This window comes from Anomalospiza imberbis, chromosome Z (genome assembly GCF_031753505.1).
Source record: "Anomalospiza imberbis isolate Cuckoo-Finch-1a 21T00152 chromosome Z, ASM3175350v1, whole genome shotgun sequence".
Taxonomy (NCBI): domain Eukaryota; kingdom Metazoa; phylum Chordata; class Aves; order Passeriformes; family Viduidae; genus Anomalospiza; species Anomalospiza imberbis.
In genome coordinates this window covers 33,439,728-33,458,999 of record NC_089721.1, presented here as the reverse complement: position 1 = coordinate 33,458,999, position 19,272 = coordinate 33,439,728, and positions in this window count along the sequence as shown.

The following is a 19,272-nucleotide window of genomic DNA, read 5'->3' as shown; positions in this document are numbered from 1 at the left end:
CTAAGCACAGTTTCAGCATCATTAGAAAATCATCTTATAAAGGTAAAACATGGCTTACAAGAGTTACACCAACCTTCAGAACATGTTTCTGAAACAGACATTGTAAATTGACCAAGAATCTTAGATACAGCAGAGCTTTATCTCTGTACCAGAAGTATACATGAGACTAAATATTTATACTTTCAGGGTTTAAAGGTGAGGACAAATGAAATTCACAGTACAGAGCAGCACATTCTAGCAGCTAATTGTAATGTAATTTTTTTAAGGTAAAGTTTACTTTTGTTCTTCAGAAGAGTCACTTATTCCCCATACTTATAATTACTTTGTGACATTGTCAGGATGCAAGTGAGAGAGAAAAGGGTCCATATTAATTTTTTATTGAACTTCCAATATGTTTTAGGACCACGAAGTATCTTGGAAGTGTAGCAAATCTGCCATGTGCTACTTTCTCACCAGAAAAGCTAGGGAAGCTTTTGACAACTCAGTTTTGAATGTGGGGCTCTTCTTTCCCATTTGAGAATTTTACCATATTGAGGTATTGTTCTCTTCTTTCAGCCTCCACAGATAAACATTACTAGAAAATATTCATTGTCATTAACCCTTGAATTTAATTATTTTCATTAACCCTATGTCTTTTTGGTGGCTTCTAAAGAGGTGCAGAACATCTGTTAAAGCAACATGTGAAATGTGACAATACCTTATATTATAATGGCTCCAAGTGTCTGTTGCCTTACATTTCATCTTTTTGTACTGTTGAAAAGACTAAGTCATCTTTTAATTGCCTAATCAGTGTCCTGGAGTTACTCATAAATGAGACTCCTGTCTTGCAATTTGCTTTGCTTAGAGAGTTCTTGTGTCAGTTTCTTTATTTATTTTTTTTCCTCTCCCTTGTTCTGTAGGGAACTGAGCTGTCAAAATGCTTGGTCATGATGCATTTCTTCTTTCAAAATTTGTAGTATGTTTAGAACCCTAAGGTTTCAATTTCTTATCAATAGGATGGAAACTAAAAAACAGGCATTAGCTTTCTTCTGTGATTCAGTGTCCTGGTTTCAGCTAGCATAGAGTTAATTTCTTCACAGAGCTGTTACAGTGCTGTGTTTTGGATTTGGAATGAGAATGGTGTTTGGTTTTTTTTTGAGAAGTTGTGTTTATCCTAAGTGAAGGACTTTTCCTTATCTCATGCTCTGCCAGCGAGGAGGTGAGCAAAAGAAACTGGCAAGGAACACAGCTGGGACAGGTGACTCTAACTGTCTGAAAGGATACATATGATAGAATGTCATGCCCCGTATATAAACTGGAGGTAGTTACCCAGAAGGGTCACTGTTTGGTTTGGGAAGGGGCTTCTGGCATTGGTAGTGGGTGGTGAGCAAGTGCATTGCACATGACTTTAACTGTTCTTATCTCAACCTACAAGTTTTTCTTTGATTCTCCTCCCCATTCCATTGGGGTGAAGTGGGCAAAGAAGGGGGTGTTTGAGCGGCTGTGTGTTGTTTTGACTTCCAAGCAGGCTAAACCACAACACTGAGTAGTAAGCAGGCAGAAATATGAAGTAATAGGAATGGATTTAGAGGAAGTTCATAACCTATTCACCACTATTTAGTGGACAGCAGTGCATAGAGATACACTTTAAGAATATTTTTCAACATTTTCTTTTTTATTTGGGTGGCCAATATTCTAAAGGAAGAGGAACAGTATATCTAAATAATGACTAATATAGAGAAAGGTCTCATCTCTCCAGCAATCAACAAATTTTTTCTCTGAGAATTCATTTACAAAAGACTACATGAACTTCCCTTATAGAAGCAAAAGAAGTAATTTGTTAAGCTCAAATATCTGTTGATAGTCTAGCTAAGTTTTTTTAAATACTATTACTGTTCTCAGAAAAGGAGAAGGGAGGACAAAAGAGAGGAAGGAAGGAAGCAAGCAAGAAAAAATAGTCGAGGAAAAGAGACTGTTTTCTCATTCTATATTGCAATACTTTCCTAAAATACTTAGATTCACTGTTACTTTGGAAGGAAACTATTTTACCAATGAAATTAATACCTTCTGGTGTATTGTTCCAAACAGAAACCAAAAATACATTTTTTTTCCTGGGCCAGAGGGCTAAAATGCAGTTTGGAATTTGTTGCACAAAAATTTGGTGCTAAATTTATGCCACTAATGGAAGCCCTTCCCAGAACTTCCCTTCTGAATTAGCTATTTGATTAAATTTAGAATTTAAATAGAAGACATACATTAATAAGCTTTTTTTCCTTTATTTTCCTTTCAGAATTCCTTTGATTTAAATAGAACATAATTTAGATTCACTAATTTATAAAAAAGCATACAGCTTCCCCCAAAACTGATGCTTACGCAGAACATCTGACCATTACATCTTAAGAGGGTAATGGAATTAATATAAACCAAAATACACTTCTCAAAGATGTATTACAAATATCCAGCTATATTTTGCATTTTTTAGCTTCATCTCATTAAAGAAGGATCAATTCCTTTCCTTGGCCAAATTCAGCTGTGGGAAGAGTTGCCAGACGTATAACCAATTAACATGGCTACTGCAATTATAAAACACAAAGATGTGGAAAAAATTGTTTTATTTCCCTGTGTATATATAAATGAACTGCTGTTAAAATAATAGTTGTTTATAAAAATGGTTAAAAGTTATATTTTTGTTTCCTGACATCTATTTCTTGACACACAGACCTTGTAGGAATTTTGTACTGGTTTTCCTAGGACAGAGTTTATTTTCCCTATAGTTACTTGTGCAGAGTGATGTATTGATTTGTGACCAAAACACCTGATCACAATGATACTTCAGTTACTGCTGAGCAATGCGTACACAGTGTTAAGGACTTTTCTGCTTCTCACAGTGAATAAGCTGTGGATGCTCAAGTTAGGAGGGGACACAACAAGGACACCTGACCTCAGCTGACCACTCGGGTGTTCCATAACACATGGCGTTATGTCCAACAATTAGAGCTGGTTTTGTCAAGCAGATTTTACCAGCAGTTCTTTCATAATTTTCACTAAAAATACTGAATCTGTGTGAATTTACATGAAATCAGGACCTTTCTGCTTATACTCCTTTCTTTTTTCCCTCATTCTAGTAAAAAAAAAACATTTTGCACTTGAAATATCTGGTAATTTTATAAAGTCCATAGCATGCATGATATGTAGAGGTTTGAGGACTTCACATCTTTGAAATGAAGCCTCTTCTCAAAATTCTGTCTGTGAGAAGGCTGAACAAACTTAGCCTGCTCTGCTGTTATAATTGAAAACATATGGCTTACTCTGGGTGATGGTTGTAAAGATTTCTCAAATCAGTATTATGAATTAGGTGCTCAGATGCTGGGTAGTCACGGGGATTTGGGAGTCTGAAATCCATCTGTTATGTTTCTGTAAAATTGTTTTCTTTGTAGTGTGGTTATAATCAAAATAGGATTAATTAACATATAAAGGCAGGAGAGAGGTCAAAATTCTTGAGAAGTTGGCATATTATTAAGCTGTTATTGTCACACAAAAATTCAGAAATATATTGAGTTCTCTAAAAAAGTAAAATTAAGTGTAACTGTATGCAACTATCTGTCCAGCTATTAACTTTAAGAATTCTGCTATAGGGGCACTGAAATACCTGAATCAACTATACTATGTCTTGAGGTCAATAATCTGTATTGATTTTATGTTTAATTTAGTGCCACAGGACAAAAACTTATAAAAATTAACATAAAGAAAATATCTTGGATAACATTTAATTTTTGAATTTAAATGAAATAATGGCTAAGATTTCAAATAGTGTATATTTTGCATCAGTAGAGAGAAGAGATTGTTTTAGTTAAAACAAAACTGTAAAAAAAAATCCTTTAAGAAAATAAAGTGGAAAGAAGAAAACAAGAAATTGCTCAGATAACAAAAGTAATAAGTCTGCTTCTCTACGCACAAAGTTAGTAATAGTTCCCTGTCCCATAAAGGAAAAAAAGGAAGCCTGCCCAGTGTTAATGGAGTGGCTGGCACCAAGCAATTGCTAGCTACATGACCCAGCCTTGTTGACTTCTTCCATAGTTATGGGGAAAGAATCAGAAAGCAGCTGAAAAACATCCTTGTTAATATTCTACAATTAACCTAGACCTTCATGTCATAAAACACCTAATATTCTTAATATCTTTTCCCCAATTCTGGCTGATTTCAAATCCTTCTTAGCAAGTTTTCCCTTTATTCATTATTCTGTCTGCCTAATATTGAGATATTATTAGACAGTGAAATCAAAGGGATTGAGAAGAAGCTCAAAATGTTTTCTTTTCTGTCCATACAAGAATACCAATATGCATAAATATAAATGCACACACACACAGACACACTTAACTCCACCTGCCCCATACACATATGTAAGAATGTATAGAACATGGAGTCAAGACCTAACATTGTTTATAGTAAAGGTGCCACAAACCAGTGCACGGCAGTGTCAATTTTGAGTAATAAATACATTGCTGGATAACTAAATTTCCTCACGCAAAACCACAGAAATGTACTTTTCACAAAGAACCATTGGCTAAAAAGTATGTTGTTCCAAGCACCCTAGAATTTCTCAAGTGTGACAATAAAGAGAGGCCATGCTGTATGTATATACTTAAAAGAGACAGAGAAATCTTGACATAAAGACCAGAATGAAACCTATGGAAACAGACTACTTGAAATCCATTGATATGCACGATTGGTTCTACTTGAAATTAAGATCATATATTTTGACAAAAGAACACAGCTTCTGCATGGATAATTAAATTGCACCTGAGATTGTATCAAAATTCTTCTCCACACATTTGTTTTCTGCAATGATCACCATATGTTTCCTTTTTTTTTTTCTGGAAAACAACAGAAAGAGTGGCAGCAGAAAGACAAAAAACTGTATTGCTTTTATAGAAACTGATGAAAAAGTGGTTTATTTCCTCATTAGTTTTGACAGTCATCTACTTGTTTATTTTTATTGTTAATAGATGGGTAGCCTGGTGCATGCCTATGGTTGATCATCTTCACAAAATTCTCAGTAGAACTAGTTCCCTACGTCATTTTGGGATCATTAGCTATTCATAAGGACATGTGTCTGTGTATTTGATAGCAAAGCTGGACTTGAATTTCTCACAGCAATTCTCCTAAAATATGCTGATAACTGCTAGTAAAATCCTTGCTGTGCTGCAGACAAAAAGAGCTGAGAAAACCCAGACCACAGTTGAAAAACACCATCTCTCCTACACAATATCCCTGCAAGCTACTGGCTCAGTATACATGGGTTCAGCAACAAGAACACTGGAAAAGCAGTGGGCTGTGTTTCTCTTACACCTTAGATAGTAAGTTACATTTATAAAAGAAATTATATCCCATTTTCTCTTTGAGAAGCTTGTAAGGCCTCAAAAAAGTAACTGAAAGGAGTTTACATTGGTTCTAGTTGTTTTGGTAAAAAGCACTGGAGAAATACCCACCAGATGTTCTCAAGAGGTCAAAATAACATAAAGGTTTACTGACAAACTAAAGAAAATCAGAGAACTCTGGGAAATGGTTCCTCTAATCAACATAAAACACTTCTCAGAGCACTAACTTAGGCCATTCAATTTAGCAAACTTTAAAACCATTCAATTTTACTCAAAATGTTCGAAGAGGGAATTAGAAGAAAGAGAGAGAAAGAGAGAGAGGGAGAGAGAGGAAGGAAGGGGAAGGGGAAGGGAAGGGAAGGGAAGTTCCGGGAAGGGAAGTTCCGGGAAGGGAAGTTCCGGGAAGGGAAGGGAAGTTGAAGGGAAGGGAAGTTGGGAAGGGAAGTTGAAGGGAAGTTGGAAGGGAAGGGAAGGGAAGGGAAGGGAAGGGAAGGGAAGGGAAGGGAAGGGAAGGGAAGGGAAGGGAAGGGAAGGGAAGGGAAGGGAAGGGAAGGGAAGGGAAGGGAAGGGAAGGGAAGAGAAGGGAAGGGAAGGGTTACAGAAAAGCACATATATAGCTACCAGCTCCTGGTTTCCAGCAGTGTTCACATTGAAACTCTATGAAAACAGTAAGGTAAGGATATGCCTGTCTCATGCTCCGCTTTAAATATTCCTTGGCTTTGGGGTCCCATCACCCAGGTGGGACTTCTGGTCATTTGGCCACTCAGAAACTGGGCTAGGGAAGAATAGGGCCCTGCCTCCAGTGTGCCAGTGATTGGCAGACACTGCAGGGCTGGGATAGAGGCTCTAGGGAGGGGGTGCATGTGTGGCAGTTCACTGTTTTGCCAGGGCAAGGTCTTATTTACCCCTCCCATGCACGCATCCCAAAATGTCTGGAGACATCAATCCATCCAGTCTCTGACAAAGCTTCATATATATGGATATTTAGCCACCATGAGCTAGTGATTTGACTTTTAAGTTTGATTGCAGTTAATGAAGCTACTAAAAGTGGTTGACATGGTACTTGACACTGTTTGCAGAGCTAGGCTCTTGTAAGTTCCTCAGCAAACATATTATTAAACTCCCGGATGCATGATACCGTAGCATCCCATGAACTCTCTGTTCTCAGCCAATTCTCAAGTCCTCCGCCCTGGTGATGGCAGTGACTAACCACCATAGAGTAGTCCTCCTGGGGAGAAAGTACAGACTCGTAGACTCCCCCTGGTTTCTCCTTTCCCTGTTCCCTCATTGGTTGGATACCCTTGGTGGCTGCGCCCTTTCCCCTGGAGACCAGGCCCCTCTGCCCAGCCCTTAGCTCTGCCTCCCACCCCTTCCCCTTCTTAAGCTGCCTGCTCCGTGGGCTGGTTCTCTTCCTTGCCAGTTCCCTTCAGCTTCATGTGATTTATCTTGCTGGAATAAAGCCTTGCAAAAAGAGCCTTTCTTGCCTCTCTCACTGAGCCAGCTGTGGTGAGTGTGGTGTGGGGATCTGACTGTGTTGCCTGAATGTTTACCCAAGCTGCTTTTCTACAGGAGAGGTTTGTTGGGAACAGATATTGGGCAGCAGCAGCCACCATCCATCTCCCACATTCCTATGATACCACTGTTGTTTTTCTCACAACAATCCATAAACAATTACTATTGTTTTCTGGGACAGTCTGGATTTATCTGTTCATGGTGAAGGCAGCAGACAAGGCCAGTGGGCTGAGACAAATAATCAATTCTACTCTGCTATTGTAAGACCTCACCTGGAGTATATCAGCCACTTCTGTGGCCCCTAACATAAGAAGGATGTGGACATGTTGGGGGATGTCCAGAGAAGGATCACCAAGGTAAGCAGAAGGATCACCAAGGCTGGAGCACTTTATTTATAAAGAAAGGCCAAAACAAAGACTGTTCAGCCTGGAGAAGAAAAGGCTTCAGGGATGCCTTGTAGGAGCCTCCCAGCTCCTAAATGGAGCATGCAAGAAATCCATAGAAGGAATTTTTACAAAAGCATGTAATGCTAGGACAAGGCATAATGTGTCTTTAAGTAGAAAGAGTGTAGGTTTAGCTTAGATATTTACAATGGGGGTGGTTAGGCACTAGAACATGTTGTGTAGAGATTCTTCAGATAATTGAGTCCAACTGGAATGGTTAACTTAGCATTGCCAAGACTGCCATTAAATCACATCCCTTAATATCACATCTACATTTCTTATAAATACCTTCTGAGATGGTAACTCCAACACTTCCCTGTGCAGCTTGTTTCAATGCCTGACCAGCCTTTCTTTCCATGACGAAATTTTTCCTAATATCCGGTCTAAATCTCCCTTGACACAGCTTGAGGCTATTTCCTCTTCTCCTATAGCTTGCTACTAGGGAGAAGAGGCCAACTTTCATGTCACTACAACTCTCTTTCAGGTTGCTATAGAAAGCAATGAGGTGTCCCCTGTACCTCTTTTTCTCCAGCAGAAAAACTCCTCTCTCAGCCACTCCTCATAAGACTTATTCTCTAGAACCCTCCACTAGCTCCGTTACTTTCTCTGCACACACTCCAGGAGTTCAATGTCTTTTTTGTAGTGAGGGGTCCAAAAATGAACACAAGATTCAAGGTGCAAATTTGAAGATGGAGCGCACCATACACTAGAGATCTAGTCAACTAATAAATCCTAGAGAGTGTGTCCCACCACATTTTCTGTTATATGGCAACACAACAAAACAAAGCTAAATATCTCCTTACATATGATACCTAATGCTTACTGCCAAACACAAAGAAAGCCCAGATCAATTCTCTGTGAAAGTCAGGTTAAGTTGAAAGCAAATAGATTAATATAAATAAAATAAAATTACAAGGTGCTCCTCCACATCATGATAACTTGGATGAAGGACTTGAAGGTATACTAAGTCTGCCAATCAAACTAAATTGGAAAGAGCAGTTGACTCCCTTGAAGGAGGAGAGGCCCTGCAGAGAGTCCTTGACAAATCAGAGAGCTAGGAAATCACCACCTGTATGAAGCTTATTGAAGACAAGAGTCATATTTGGAAGGGGAAGCCTGTTTGTATGGACGGACTGGGGAATGAGAGGCTGGAGAACAAACCTGTGGAGAGGGACCTTGGGGTCCTGGTTGATGGCAACTTGAACATGAGTCAGCAGTGCCCTGGCAGCCAGAAGGGCCAACCCTGTCCTGGGGGGTGTCAGGCACAGCATTGCCAGCTGGGCAAGGGAGAGAATTGTGCTGCTCTGCTCTGCCCTGCTTCTGCCTCTGGTTCTGTCTCACCTCAAGTGCTGGGGGCAGTTTTGGTCACCTCCATGCAAGAAAGACATTAAGCAATTAGAGCACATCCAAAGAAGGGTCATGAGGATGGTGAAAGACCTAGAGGGGAAGTCATATAAGCAGTGGCCGAGGTCACTTGGCTTATTCATACTAGGGAAGAGGAGACTTGAGATAAGACTGTATCACAGTCTACAATTTCTTCATGAGGAGAACAGATGAGGCAGGCACTGATCTTTTCTTTCTGCTGACCAGTGACAGTACCTGAGGAAATGACATGAAGCTGTGTCAAAGTAAGTTTAGTTTTGATATTAGAAAAAGGTTCTTCCCCCAGAGAGTGGTTGGGTATTGGAACAGGCTTCCCAGAGAAGTGGATACAGCATCTGTGACCTGACAGGATTCAAAGAAGCATCTCTAAAATTCTCTCAGGCACAAGGTATTGTCTTGGGGCTGTCCTGTGTAGGGCCAGGAGCTAGACTTGATGATCCTTTTGAGTCCCTTCCAACTCAGGATATTCTATGACTCTATGAAAAAAAGTCTGATGAGACTAAGGAATCCTAAACCAGCCATTAATTAATACAGTACTGAAGATGAGGAAATACTTATAGGTAAAGGAACTCCTTCAAGCAGAAACTTCCAAAATAAGTTTTCTTTGGTGAGACTTAATATGATAGTCCTATTCCATTTTCTTAAGAATTATTTATTATGACTAAAAGAAGTGGAAGACATAAACTTTAGGACCTGTATACAATTCTTATTGTCTTCTGGATCAAGCATAATCATCATTGTTAGAAAGCAGGCTTCTGGACGTACCAGAAAAGAGAAGACTAGTACTAAAGTCCACAAAGTCCACAATCAAGCCTTGCCCAACAATCAAGAAAACTGATTGATGTTCTTCCAATACCAAGATTTTCTAATTTTTCTTTCTAATTGGTATGCTTTAAAGATTTATTCCTTTGCTGTTTTCTTTCTATCAAGTACCTGGATGAGCCAGCAAAACTCCTGTGCAACAATATTACAGAACAATAGGTAGATAAGTAACTGTATGCTGCTAGGCTTAAAATAGGACTATATCAATAAAATTTTGTTGTACCTCACAACCTCACACCTAACAAGAGTGATTGTTAGCCACATCACTCCAATAGTAGTGACCAAGTGAGAAAAAACAGATTTGCACTACATAGAGGGCACCATGTTAATTCTGGTGTTTCTATACTTTTCATTTTATTAGCTCTGCAACTTTAGTAAGCTCCTTTGTAATGCAAAGACTATTTATTTCAATGTCATATGCAAAAAAAGACTATGGAAATTGTGGACAAACACCTGGAACATTGGCACTAAGAAAAACAATAACTGAAGAAGAAATAATATTTATAGGAAGATGTGAAAGAAAGAGAAATAAGTAATAGATTATTGTGTGACAGAGCTGTTCTATTCATGTTCCTCAGTGCTCTGGATATGAAGAGATGACCTTTAGGTTTGTTGCCCAGAGTTCCCCATGTCTCATGAAGAAACATGAAAGGAAAGCAAAGAGCTTTGCTTTTTTATGTCAGAGAGAAGTCCCTGATTCAATACAATTCAGAACACAATATAATATTCCCTCTATGCCTTGTGGGCAGGAAACAGGCAGTAACACCTCTGTCAGTGTTCACCAGCCAAATAGTTGATGTTCACTGGGGAAATATTTCACACCCTTCAAGATGTGTAACTGTATGACTGAATTCCTAATTAGCAATCCAATTTATTCCTTCATTTTTTGTATCTGTTTGTAATTTCTAATCACCATACTTATCCTCAGCATGCCAGTTGCCATGACAACTTCTTATTTTGATGTCTTCCATTACTGTTTTCATTATAAAGGTTTTTAGTTTAAAGATATGTTGCATCCTTCCAGGATTGCTCAGAACCTGTTGATTCTTTGCTCGGGAAAAAAATCAACCTTTTTTATTTGCTACAGGTTAAGGTGGTGATTTGGGACCTGGTGGTGATTTTGGTATTTATTACAAAATAGCAGAGGAGCCCATATGGACACATCTCCTTGAAAGCAAATAAAATACAGCATCCATTTAAAAGATATTTTAACATGTATGATCTGAATCTGACTCAGAGCTTCCACAGAAAGATAAATTAACTGCTGAAACTGCTACAAAGTGATAGGGTAATTTCTTCAACACTTGACTTGGAGTTTGACTACTAAAATTCACTGTCTTTGTTAAAAATGGGGTTTAGTACAAGCAGTGGCTGTAGAGGCTGTAATGGGCTTTGCTGTGCAAAGCCCAGTGGGCCACAGACCCATTTAGTAAGAGACTTTTGAGTTCTTTGTACCATAGTAATCTGAACAAACTAGCTTTTGTTGGCTGAAATTGTAAAAGATAAAACAACATTTCTAACAGCCCCATCAACTTCAGTGTAAACAAGGTCAGAATCCTGTCCACACCTTTCCGAAACATTATACTTTAAATGGTTTTGGTGTAATAGTCCCTCTTTTTCTTTGACTAAATGAACAATTTTTCTTTAACTATCAACTAGTTATTACACTATAGACTCATTGTTGCAGAACTGCTTTATTTTTTGAGTAATCATTAACAGATTTCCATTTGCTGAAATTGCCATTAGAGAACAAGAGTGGAAATCTAATAGTTAAGGGTGAATAGGAGTATTAGTACAAATAAAAATAGTTAAAATAACATCAACAAATAGAACACATCCTTTAGTTTTATTTGTAAGAAAATAAGGGACAACTACTGGCAACCTTTCAAGAACCACAAAACTTAACAATGCAAGTGGTATTATTCTTTGCTGTTATGTTGGGGGGGTGAAAGTGCTTGTTATTTTTGTGTTTGCATTTTAAGTACACAGAGAAAGAGGGGTAGAGGGATAGAAACAGACTCCATTTATCCAAACAAATATAGGTTTTGTTTTTCAATTAGAGCTTATATTCCAGACCAGTTGCAGACCTATTGCTGTGGGGAAAAAAAAAATTAGAAAGGAACCTAACTCCAAAAACAAGTGCTACATTTATCCAAATAGTTTTAATACTTAGTATGCTACAATAATTGTCTCAGATCAATATAGTAGGCTTTAAGGTGTTTTAATGTTGATGTGTTTTAGCCAGGATAACATCACAAGGATGAGCAAATTCTCTTTGTGAAAACTGAAATACCAGTCAGAATTTATGTCTAACAGTCATTTACCCTTGCATCTGCTAAATCTTGCATCACTGGTCTAATACAGGAAGAAGCAAGGAAACAGAATGTATATATATATGGAGATATATAGATATAGATATAGATGATACAGATATAATTATATAGATAGATACAGATATAGATGATATAGATATAGATAGATATAGATATAGATATAGATATAGATGATATAGATATAGATATAGATATAGATATAGATAGATATAGATATAGATGTAGATGTAGATATAGATGTAGATAGATATAGATATATATGTATAAATAATTCAGTTCTAATGCAATATATAGGAGACAAAACCACCCAAATTCTTGAAATTTAAAAGAACTCCCAACAGCTCTAGAGAAAGTAAAAGCAAATCTCCTTACATGTGTGTTCAGGTAAATTTTCAGCATTCTAGTTAGAGAAATAATTTTAATTACTTTAATTTAAAACAACTTAGAATGACAGATATTTCTAGACCATACTAAAAATAAAATCATCAAATCACATTTTCTTTGTTGTTAATTTTTTAAAATTCCTTCTTCTAGCTAGAACATAACAGATACAACCTAATACTTCAGTGACAATAAAAATAAAGAAATGGAATATTCCAGTATCCATTGAAACTGATGTATTACAAGAGTATGGTAAATAATTATTTTTATGGTAAACGACTTACAGTTTTTTGCCTATCGGCAGTAAATTTTAGATTCATATCTACTGTTCTGTAAAGTAGTTTTCAACAGCTGTAATAGTTTAATCACATTTTTCAACCAGCTGCAACAACAAATAGATGGCAAAACTTGTCTGTAATTTTAACACCCAGTTCAGTTAAGATGTTGTACATTAATGAGCTCCTGATTTTTACATGTAACTTCCTTCCATACTAACAGGAAAATATAACTCCATCAAGAAATTAAAGGGAGGCATGCACTAGGATGATGAATACATTGTTAATTGCTATAAACTGTAACTTTGTTCTTCTACTTCTCTTGCGACTCCCTTGGGAAACTTCTGTTATAGATGTAGTTCTCTCTCCGACACACCTACGGACACATCTGCATCTTTTGGGAGGCATCTTTTAGAAGGTATCATTTACTTGTTCAGCAACAAGTAAAACTCCTATTTCTTTTAGTGATAAGCCATATCACTAATACAGTTGGGCAGGTGACCTTGACAGGCCTAGAACTGCCATAGAAACACCATTTCTACATGCAGTCTCTCCTGTTGCATCTGTTGAATTGTATAACATGTAAAGACAAGCATAGTATTATAAAAGGCTCTTGAGTCCTCTCTTCACCAAGCCTTCATGCCCTTCTGCTCTGCTAGCTAATATTTTCATCTGGAAAGAAAAGAGTTTAAAAATGTTTTCTTATACAAATCTCAGCTAGATATTTTCTGGAGGAAAAAATATTTTAAATATCTATTCTATTGTGTTTTATATGCAAGATAGAGAAACATAGTTTGATTTATATAAATATTGTCACTTTATAATACTTGAAATATTTTTACAACAACATCAAGCATTCAGAGCGCTGGTATTTTTCAGTTTTAGCTTATGCACCTTGAAAGTAAATGTTTGTATACATGAAGAATGTATGCAAATGTGAATGAGCTTATTATTCTTGAAGACCTGAGTTCCTAACCTTATTCATTAGAAGAACGTCATTTTCCCTATTCTTCCTTTTATCATCTACCTAGTAGCAAGCCTTTTTTGTTGTCATTGACATTCCTTACCACATTCAATTCCATTTGGAGAAACTACACACTTCCAGTTTCAGGCTTTCAATAGAGAAAGAATGGTAACAAATATGATTGAGTTGAGCAGAAGGTACTGAAAAGGCAGGTCTGGATACCCTGAACTGTTCAGTGTAGCTGTGGGGCTATGGCTGGCTCAGCCATTATAAAAAACAAAACAGTTTCTTATAATGAGAGATCAAACAGCATCCTCAGCACCGGTGGGATTTTTGGGCATGGACCATGCAAGCTGGGTTCTTCATATTGGTGAAGAACAAGCTGAAGCAAAAAGAAATTCAGGCTGGAGGTAAGGAATAATCTTTTCCCCACAAAGTTAGCCTATCCATAGAGCAAAGGCCAAGGAAGGCTGGCTGACAGTGGGTGGTTCAACATCCTGACTGTGCAAAGCCCTGAGTGATGTGGTCTGACCCTGTGACTGAGCTTGCTCTGAAACTGCAGACCTCCCTAGGTGACCTCCCTGTCAGCCTGAATTTTCTTGTAATCCTAGAGCCAAGCAACATATAATTCTTGCAGCTGCAAACTGATAGAGTCAGGAACCCAAGTTTCTTGATAGTTGTTCAATAATGAACAGATTAATCATTAAAAGCTCCTAAAATAAAATCATCAGAAAGGATAACCTCAGTCTCTTGAGCCTAAATTGTTTGTCATTTATACACATATGAAAGCAGTAATAAGGTAGTCTTTGCCTTAGAAAACTTAATTCTTACTGTATATAGGACTTTTTCTGCTGCGAACTTAAACATAACCTCAATTGCTTTGCTGAATTAAGAACCTTAACAATCAAGTCTATTCCATCTACTGTGGTGGCTCTCTGTGTTTTCCCGTCCCCGGGCAGCTCCGGCGCCTAAAGCAGCACTGCCTCCCTCCGGGACCTGGGATCGCCGTGTGTTTCCGGGCTCGGCTCCGTGCCACAGTCTGGGTGGGGGTGCCAGCGGATTCTCACCACTGTGAGCGAGAGACACCAGTAAAGAGTGAAGGAACGTCCGAATTCCCCATGCTTGCAAGCCTGAAAGTCCTTTATTGCCACAGGGAGTAGTGCCAAGGCGCCACGACCCACTCCCAGCTTGCACATGAGGAAACACTGTGCAGGGCACTCCAAGATGCGAGATTATATCGGGGAGAGAGTGAGGAGAGCAGAGGCCCTCCCGCCCAATGGGGGCAGGCGTCATGGCGATGACGTGGACCACGGGACCCAACGGGGACATGACTGGGGCGGACCCCAGGCTCTGGGGCGGATGGGGGATGGGAATTCGGAGTGAGGGGAACTGAACCCTTTGGGCAGGACGGGGAGTGGTCACAGGGACCCGGAGTGAACAGCTGCGGTGGGGGGGGGGAAAGGGGAACAAACACAGGGGCTGTGCAAGGGTACACAGAACATGGCTAGCTAACAGATCAGAACCCCTAACCTAAACCCCAAACTGCGATGCAACAATCTACTTTATCATTCTATGCATTTTGTATATCACATTTGGAAAAAAAAGTCCCACAAAATAGAACAAAGCCAGTAAAAATTAGCTTTCTATAAATGAAGAACTTGCCTTTTTTACATTGTTTTGTAGGCAGGAGTAAGAAGGAACTTTTTCTCATTGAAATGACTGCTGCACATGCAAACATATCAGAAGTGAATATAGAAGTGAATCAGAAGTTCCCCTTCTCTTTTCACTTTTATGCACATTTTTTTTTACCTTTCCATAGCAAGATCTTCTGAGAGTTTTTTGGTGATCAGCTGTTTCCATGTAACCATCACCTACTTTTGAAACAGTATGTTCCTATTTTCTTTTTTGTAGGAATTGAAATATCAGTTAAGAGAGGCTAATAAAAATAAGAGTTAGACAACATATCTGAAAATTTTTGTGTCATACAGTCATTAAAAAATGTCAAATTTGTAAATGGGAATTTTAGGCAGATAAATTAAGCCTAAGGTTAATTGTAACAATTATTGGGGGAAATCCTGCTCCTAACAGATGTGTCCATTTGGATGGTGTGATGAGCAAAAGCAAAGCAAGTGGTTCCAGACACTTTCCTGGCAATAAAGCCATCTTTCTGATGCAGGTTGGCTAGGTTAGGAGGTGTGCTACTGAGCATAAAACACAGCACAAACTGGCAGAAATCCTGCAGGACTGGGGCACAGATTCTTTCACCCTCTTTTCTTTGAAATCGCCCGGGATAATTACAAAGCAGAGAGCATAAAGGGGTCTTTTCCCTGATGATTCTTCACAAGTGCTCATTCCCATTAAATAAATCTCTTTGCAAAAAAGCATAGAAACAGCATAGATCAGGTCTATAGATAAGAGAATCACCAGTTTACATCCATGGGACATCAGCTATCTGCTTTAGTATGAAGAATTGGGTTGAGGTGATACTTGAATAATCTGAACTTACTAAGAACATTTTTAGAATGCACATGTAGGAAGAAATTCCTGTAGGTTCAGAACTATTGCTAATAACGGTACTGAAAGTGCATAATAATGTTGCTCTTAGAGGAGGAATAAAAGTAATTTGATTAAGACTTATAAATAAAGTGCAGGAAGAGCATGATTCCATTTGATAGATATTGATTTCATTTAGATTTGCTAAGTATGGGTAATTGGGTGGGTGTTGTGAATAATATTAGATGTGAATAACAAGGGCATATGTTATAGATGTAATTTTAATGAATAGAAAGAGACTGAATTTTAATGACTAGAATTAAAATGAAGAGAATCAAGAAAAACACTTGTAGTTTTCTCTTTTAGTTTAACCCTGGTATCCTGGAGGTAGAGGTGAAGTTTAAAATTACATAAATAGAATACATAAATATTAACTTGAATGAAGTAATAAAATGGGCCAGATCAATTTTTTTTTTTTTTTTTTTTTTTTTTTTTTTTTTTTTTTTTTTTGTTTCTGGAGAGGAACTATATATTTCAGTATCTGCATATAGATGAGACGCAGGCTAAAGGATCAAAAAGAAAATTATACTTTTAACATCAACAATTGTCAAAATGATTTTTCATTATGCAAATTGTGCTCAAATATAAGGGTTGAACCTGTATGATTTATAATAAAATTATCTTACTTGCAGTCATCAGGATTCTACACATGTAAATTTCAATCTAACAGAATTTTCCCAAATGGTTTTAGAATTTAGAGTAACTGCAAAGCAGGAGAAACTGGAACAGAGTAGGGTAGATGTTCATGTGGAAATAGATTAAAAACAGAATCATGGAATCACAGAATGGATTGGGGTGGAAGGGACCACAGGGGTCAACTGGCCAAACCTCCCCACTCAAGCAAGGTCATCCCAGAGCACATGGCACAGGATTACAACCAGACTGTCTTGAACCTCTCCAGTGAGAGACACTCCGCAGTCTCCTCTCTAGACAATCTGTTCCAGTGCTCAGTCACATACACAGTAAAGAAGTTCTTCCTCCTCTGCAGGTGTGCATCAATTTCTTCCTATTGCATCTTGTCCTACTGCCTGGCACCACTGTGAAGAGCCTAGATGCATCCTCTTGAAACCCTCCCTTCAAGTACTTATGCATTTGATGAGGTCCCCTCTAAGTTGTCTCTTCTTGAGGCTGAACAGGGTCATCTCTCTCAGCCTTTCCTCATAAGAGAGAGGTCCCTAATCCAGTCCCTAATCAACTTTCTTGCCCTCTACTAGACCCTCTCCAAGAGCAGATTGCTGTCCACTAGGACTCCCAGGTCCTTCTCCACAGAGCTGCTCCCCAGTAGGCTGGCCCCCAACCTATAGTGGTGCACAGGGTTACTCCTTCAAGAAAAAATCTGTACTCAGAAGACCTTAGTGCTCCCAGCTTTTCAAGCATTGTTAATGCTTCAATACATATATAAATATAATAATAGAAACATAATATAAATATATATTACATAAAAACATACATATATAAATTTGGGGGGAAAGTGAGGAATAAATCTGAGGGGGGAACTCCCTCCCAAGAAAAAAACCAAACAGCAACAACTTAACTTACCTGCAGATAGGGAAAAAAACTAGCTAATTCCAATTATAAACTCCATAAATCTCTACTCCATCAGTGATTTATGAGTATTGCTACAAAATCTTGTGTAATACACTTAAAATATGCAAAGGTGATATGTGTTTACTTTGCAGCTGCTACTTGCCAGTGATCGTTGTTTACGTAAGACACTTGCATTTGTCCATATGTACATTAATCTGTCACCTGTACATGTAAGGATTAACATATCCCTGCATTCATTTAGATAAGTTGTTGGCTATTATGGCATCTTTTTATTCAATTGCCACATGACTTCTCAAAAATTTTATCTGGAAGAAGAGATACAGGAATGAAACTGTATATATGAGTCTTTTAAAAATGTAGAATCCATTTTTATAGTCACAACTACTTATTTGTTTCTCCTACACTATATCTTCATTTCTCAGAGTGATACCTTTCCCTTGGTCCATATCCTGTCAATACTACAGATTCCTATGAAAAGAGATGTTCATATCCATATTGTATAGTTAATGTAGGCTTCAAGAAAACATCCTCAAGATCTTGTATAACTTATGGAAGTCCTAATTTTAACTATCAGTATATAGTAATTTAGATGCTCATAAGGAGTAGGAATAGCCGTGCAATTATTTTCGAGGGGGGAAAATGCCACCAATATTAACTTTTGTTTTAAATTACATTCTGAAGAGGTGAGACTAATTTTTGTTTGAGCACACATGTCTTCTAATGGAGCTCTAACTATTTTTCATTAATTTCCCAGATTCAAGCAATGATCTACAGGCTGCTCTAATATAATTTGTTATAGCTCTTTCACATAAAATTTCACATAGAATTTCTGATGTGGTGTGATTAATACAGTTAAAGCCAAGTCTAGCAAACATATCCAGTACAAGGGTATTTCTCCTAGTTACCGCAGTACTCCTATTCCATTTGTGCTATTGAAATATAAAAAAATCAATAGTGCACTTAAAAATACACACATGGAAACACTGTAGTACAGGACTAACATTTTGAAAATGCCTCAATGATGTAAAAATTGTAGCCTTATTTGTATAAGTAATTTAGATTTTCTAGAAGAAAATAACAAGCTTGCTAAAAAATGCACTTTAGAATTTTATTATGTAACAAGAACAAAGTGAAATGCAAGAACTCTTTCCAAAACATGAAGTGCATTTATGGAGTGTTCACAAAATCTAATGCGTAGTGTGAGCTGTGCCATAACATTACAAATATATCTAGATATATAATATATAGATAATCAGTAAACTGTTATATTTTAAGAAAAACAGAGAGTCTATTTTTATGGTCTATTTGCTCATATTTTGGACTATAACTATTTTCTGGACATTAAGTGTCTATATTTTCAAGACAATAAACTCTACAATTCATTGCTTCTCTCATTGACAATGAAGGTTCCTAACAAAGAAGGCTCCCTCTTCAACACAATAGATGAAACAAATTGCCTTAATTAGTCTTTCTTGGCATTTTTGAGATGTTGTACTCTAATCATCATCATCATGAACAGCAACTAGGATCTATAATGCAGTGAATTAAATCAGATTTAAAAAAATCATGATATTGCTCTCTAAGCCAAATTAAAGGTGCTGCGTATTTTCTTCTGACATCACCAAATTCCACTGAAAAGCTACCATATCAAATGACTTCAAGTCATAATAAGCAGGCTTCTTAGCATTGCAACAATCATAC